We start from the raw sequence: 6,198 nt of genomic DNA on the forward strand, positions 1-6,198 counted from the left end.
TGCGACGCATCTCATTCACTCGCCTTGTCCCTGCATCCATCCGGCGTTGTTGTCGGCGTTGTCGGCGTCCACCCCTCCCCCATTCTCCTCGCCGCGCTAGCGCGCTCTTTGCCGCTCGCCCCCTCTCCTCTCCGATAGCGAACACTCTCGCGAGGGGCATTGGATCGGATTCGATTGGATTGGTTTGGATTGGAACTCTGCGATGCTTCGCATCACCTCAGGGTTCCCCTCGGGAAGATGGTGTAATTTTTCCTCAAGTGCGGAGCCAACAAGAAGAGCTATTTGTTGAGCTGCAGGGGCATGATGTCGATTTGGGTGGACGGTGTGATTCACCGGGGTTCTCAGCCAAATACCTGGCGTGCTCTATCTATGTGGCCCAGCTAAACGAAATTGTCCACTTTGAACAAGTGCAGGTTGGGGAGGTAAGTCACACCTTCTTAAATAGGGTGGCCTTCAGCTTTAACAAGTTTTTTTCTTCCCCCAAATAATGAGGAGGTCAGGACGAGTACCGCAATAAAGAAATATGGTTTCGTGAAGTGCCTGGAAGCAGTGAAAGAAAACTCGGTCAACATTGCCCAGTCACCACGGGCTGCCATGTTGTCACAAACTCGAGTGTGCGACGTCTAAACGAACCTTATAAATTTTTCATTTTATTGTACAGCGCCTAATTCTTCTTGCAGTCGTTCGATTCATTCAGTTCGGTTCCATTCGCCCCGAGACAAGACTGGAACTTTCGCGAACGAAGAAGCGGTAACACAACCACTCACAGGCTCGCCGGCAAGAAAATACCAAAATAAAAAGCTTCTCCACTCAACTGACACCGAAGCTTCGAGCACTCTCGAGGAAGCACGGGTGGCCTTGCCCAACGTTTATAAAAGTATCTATAAATGTTGGCCTTGCCAGTGCTAAAGAGCGTCGATGATTCTAGAAGGGAGAAGAGGGAAGTTATTCGCTGACGGCGGCGGGCGCGTTGTGTGTTGTGCTCTCTCTCCGCGCCAGCACGGTTATAAAAAGAGAAGCCGCGCCTAAGCAAACCAGCTACGTTTGGACGTCGTGACTGACAACGGCACCTGTCAGTTTGTACATCACACCATCGTACGTACCATCGGCGACCCGCGACCTGGAGGACTCCAACGTACTCCCGGGCCTCGAATCACCGTGATCGCCTCGGACGGCCTGGCCTACAACGAAGCCACGCTTCCCAGGTAGCCGAATCGCCTCCGACAGCTGTGCATCGTCCGGCCCGGTCGGTGAATATGCTGGCACTCTGTCTCATATAAGCATCGAACTGCTCGTTTTCTTTTTTAGTTAACTGTTCCGCTTCGTAATATTTATTTGTTAACCGTCCTGTTTGTATCACTTTGTCCAATTTTGGACTGTTTCTTGTATTTGAATTCCATCTAAGTTGTCTGTCATTATCGATCCGTTACCTCGTGCTTGTGTTTGTAACTTGCCTGTCTAAATATAAGTCTTTGTGCTGTTTTTTTGTTCAAGGCTCTTGCTCACTCTTGCCGCTCTGGTCGGCGAAAGCCGCACATCAGACGGCCACCCCCTTTGTCACCTGTGCCCTGTGGATTCGGTGGAGTTTGTTGGCTCTCTTGAGTTGACTCCCCATATCTCCTGACAGTGCACCCTAATTTAAGGAAACGGGTGACACATGTGCAGGTGGCAAAGTACATGTGGACACATGGGCAGGTCTGCTTACAACAGATATTCGGATACAACATACAGATTTGCAATGCTCCATTGATCTTCCTATCTGGGCTTCCTTTACTGAACTTCCTTTACTGCAGGTTCTGTTATAACATACTGCCGGATATAACAGACCAGTTTACAAGGTTAGCAAGTTCCTCTTTGCACCTCTACAGTGGACTTTTCAAGTACAAACAACGTTTCGTTTCATTCGCTTGCGGTGTTTGTGTTTCTACTTTGCAGTGATAAAACGAGAACAGTCTGAAACAATTAGAAATAATTGTGAATTGGTAGAACCGAAACTTTTTTTCATCCACTTGCAGTATGCGTAAGTGCCATGTCCTGAGAGTCAAATGATAGGATTTAAAATTTAACAATGTTTTAGTAGAACAGATCAGATGCTTAAATGTGAAACTTACCATAGTTAAAAAAAAATGTTACCCACATGATAGATGAGTAGATCTGCAAGCTTAGCTATGAGACCTTTACTTGCACTTCCTTAAATATATTCATGTGGAGACAATGAAAATGCAAGTTTAAGTTAAAGGAGTGAAAGAGAGTAACAACAGTGCAAGCGAATAAAAAGTTTGAGGGCCCAAACCACAAACAGGAGCCCAGAAAATGTAAGAAGACTCATGCGTGTGCTTTTGTGATGTGCTTCAGTGTCGTAAGAGGATGAAACCACTAAAAAACCCAAGTCATCCTGAAGGTTTGTTCACCTTCGGTACCCACCTATTTCGGTTGTAACTGCATCTTGAGAAATTACCGGCATGCTTTTATTGTTTAATTAGTTTTTAATAGTTGTAAAGTCTGAATTACTTTTATTACAGACTTTATCCATGATTCCATAAAAGTCTGTAGAAACAGTATTAGCATTTTTTTTGCAGCGTTTATTTTGCCACAAGGCATAGTATGAGTTGATGATGAGGAAAGTTTGTTAGATGAACATGATAATGTTCGCTTCACGTATAAAGTCTAGGAGGGAACGATGATGGCATAGAGATAATATACTGTATGATGGGGCCATGTGTTGTGTGCGGATGCATCCCCAGGTGAAAAAGGTTTCCATTTCCAGCTGGATTATGGAACTGGAAATCTCTTCCAGCTTGGAAATATCCCAGCTAGAAATTTGCTTTCCAGCTGGAATGTTTCCCAGCTGGAAGAAATTTCCGGTTCCATAATCCAGCTGGAAACTCCGGCTGGAAATTTCGCATTCCCAGCTGGAATCTTTCCCAGCTGGAAGAGATTTCCGGTTCCATAATCCAGCTGGAAATCTTGAACTTCCAGGCTGCATTTCCAGCTGGAAATATACGATTTCCTGCTGCATTTTCTGCTAGTATTTTTCAGGGCTCGGGTTACGTACCCAGATGGGACGCACAGTACAGTGCAAAAAAGAACATTGTACTAAGGCAAAGTGCAATTGTACTAAGCCGAGTGAAGATAATGAACATGCAAGTACATCCGCATTTAATAAATTAGGCAGAACAAACAGTCTTACCTAAATTACTGCGAAAGAATTTCAACACAACAACGGTCACACAGGCAGCAAGAAAGCCAACACGAGTGGAAAGTACAGGAAAAGATTTTATTATGCATTAGGCAACTTAAAACAGGCAAATGTGGTGTTGGGCTAGTTGGTGAATGGCAACTTACAGAAGATAGAGCTGTACAGGGTGTTGCGACGATAACTGGAACACTTTAAAAATTTTTCATGAGCGATCCGCCGCTCTGTTCGCGCTCAAACTTCACACAAAGGTCGCATTTTGTGGTCTATTTTGTTTGACACCGGGAACAACAACGGTACTTACCTGTTTATTCTGAAAATAAATAAAAACGATTTTCGCCTATGGGAAAATGGCCGCTGATTTGGACGTGCGAGCCAGCGCAAGTTGATGTTGGAACGACGGAACCACCTGCAGAGTGAAACGCATGTTTGGGATTCACGTACGGAGCCAAATGGTGCAGCAGACGATCAGAAAATGCACCTAGAAATGAGCTAACAGACGATCAGAAAACCCGGTTTTCGGGCTCGCACGTCCATATCGCCGCCATTTTTCCATAGGCGAAAATCGTTTTTATTTATTTTCAGAATAAACAGGTAACTACCGTTGTTGTTCCCGGTGTCAAACAAAATAGACCACAAAAAGCGACCTTTGTGTGAAGTTTGAGCGCGAACAGAGCGGCCGATCGCTCAGGAAAAATTTTTAAAGTGTTCCAGTTATCGTCGCAACACACTGTAGGTAGACACAAACAAAAGCACAGTTGCTTATCTACGTGTGTGTGTGTGTGTGCGTGTGTGCGCGCGCAGTTTTAGTGCTTCATTTTGTATATACATGCCCTGATCTGTTCTTACAAGCAATAAAAAGACAGGTAATAAACAAGTCCTACCTTCGCGGTAACGGGAGCAGTAAACGTCGAAACTCGATGCGAGATAAACGCACAGTGAAACCGTTGCGATGACTGCACTTCAATCGTCTTAGAACAACGACGGTGCGGAGCACAAATCGACCTCTTCATTGTCCACCACGGCTGTGACAAGCAAGGCCTGCACGCCTTCCCGGTAAATAGGAGCCCTGGAGACCTCCATCCACATTACTGGGCTACACAATGTGCGCACTCTGCCAAGTAAAAAGCCGCCTAGCACACTTTCTTATGATGTAATTAACCTTGTTGACTCGTTTCTTAGCGCGCGTGATGCTTACAGCCAACGTTTTTAGATTAGGTCATCTAAAAACGTTGCTTACAGCTTGCTAACTCGACCGCCATTTTACACTAACTTTGATTGGCTTGACGTGTCTTGACTTGGCTTTAAAAAATGGGAGCGGTTTTTCGCACTTGATCTCACCCCCACTGCTCTCTGCGCATGCGCCGCGTTGCTATGGCAACGGAGGCGCGTCGCCTGCGTCGTCTGCTTCTCCGCCGCGGCTGCGCGCCGCGGCGCCGAAGTCAAACGGGAGCGCGCGGCAGGGTGTAGCCCGAAACAACCCATTCCCGTTTGAATCCGCCCCGCTTGAACCCATTCCCGAAACGCCCTTCCCGTTTGGCCCGTCCCGTGTACGCCCGTTACCAAAACGCCCTTCCCGTTTGGCCGCTTTCTGTTTCAACCCGTTCCCAAAACACCCTTCCCGTTTCAACCCGCTCCCAAAACGCCCGCTTCGAATAGCTCAGATAAGTTTCTGAGCTCACAGTTAACTTCCCAGTGAACGCAAGCACGTCTTGTAGAATTCTCAAACTTATCTTGTGTAGCTGTCCAAGACATCTTGATCTGCACATTAAGACAGCTACCACACTTCTATACGACATCTGGGCAAGACCTCCAAGATGTCTACGCAACACCTGAAGATTTTTATAGACATTGCCAAGACTGGAGATAGCCATCCTGTAGCTCGGCTAACGCGACGCTATGCCTGAGCTACAAGTCTTGCAAGATATTCTTGATGATATCTCAGAGACTGCTAAAAATTCCAACAAGACGTTTACAGGACGAATACTAAACACCTCATAGCTATCTGGATTGAAAGCAACAAAACGTTTATTCTCCGTTTTGACGACATTCTCAAAAATTTTGAATAGCAATCTACGAGAAGACTTCTAAGCATGCCAGATAGAGACATACTGTCTTGTGAAGATGTTTTCTAGTAATTGTGGAGACATAAAAGAAAACCTCTCACAGCAGTTTACGCCAGCGGCATTGTAGCCATCTTGCTATCATCTTATTAAGATGTCATCAAGACGACTCTTATAGCTCTCTTCCTGTTTTACGCCCAGGGGTATATAGAAATGTGGTTATCAGAATAAGAGTGCACATATATAACTTATTTCATCTAAAACAACTTTGATATTGTATAGATGGGACAGCATAACCACATTTTACTGCATTTCGTGTGGCCTGACAAATCTGACTGAGCTAAAGCGTCTAGACACACCTTAAATGCAGCAATAAGCACACTGAGCAACTTTTGCAAGACTAGCAATTTTATTATTCAAAATACACATGACAAGTCAAAATAGAATAAAAGGTGGCCAAAAGATGTGGGAGTAAAAAAAAAACTTGATATGCATAAAAGGCAAAAATTAGAAACAACCCGTTCTATTTGGCTGCCATAGCAATTAAAACATGCTTATAAAAAATGACTAGATACTGAATGCCTTTCAGCCTTTCAATGTTATAGCAAAAAAAAAGTCAACTGCAAGAACTAAAAAGAATGATCATAAAAAATAAGTTAGGGATCACCGAAAATATATCAAAACATGTGCATTACAGTGAAAACCTATTCAAAGTGGCCGAGTCTTGATGATGTTTGAAGTGCTGGAAATCCAGGTAGGCTGATCCAATGACGGAGAGTTAACCTTCCTGTGATGAGGTAAACACACTAATCTGAGTATACACAGACACGCACCCAAATGAAACACCCGATGGACACATTTTTGTGTAAGGAGATTTTTTTAGACCACAAGGCAGGGCAAAGGTAAATGCTTAAGGTAGCTACTATTTTACAGGTAAAC

This window comes from Haemaphysalis longicornis, unplaced genomic scaffold (genome assembly GCF_048455015.1).
Source record: "Haemaphysalis longicornis isolate Haplotype H1 unplaced genomic scaffold, Haemaphysalis longicornis Haplotype H1 scaffold_8, whole genome shotgun sequence".
NCBI lineage: Eukaryota > Metazoa > Arthropoda > Arachnida > Ixodida > Ixodidae > Haemaphysalis > Haemaphysalis longicornis.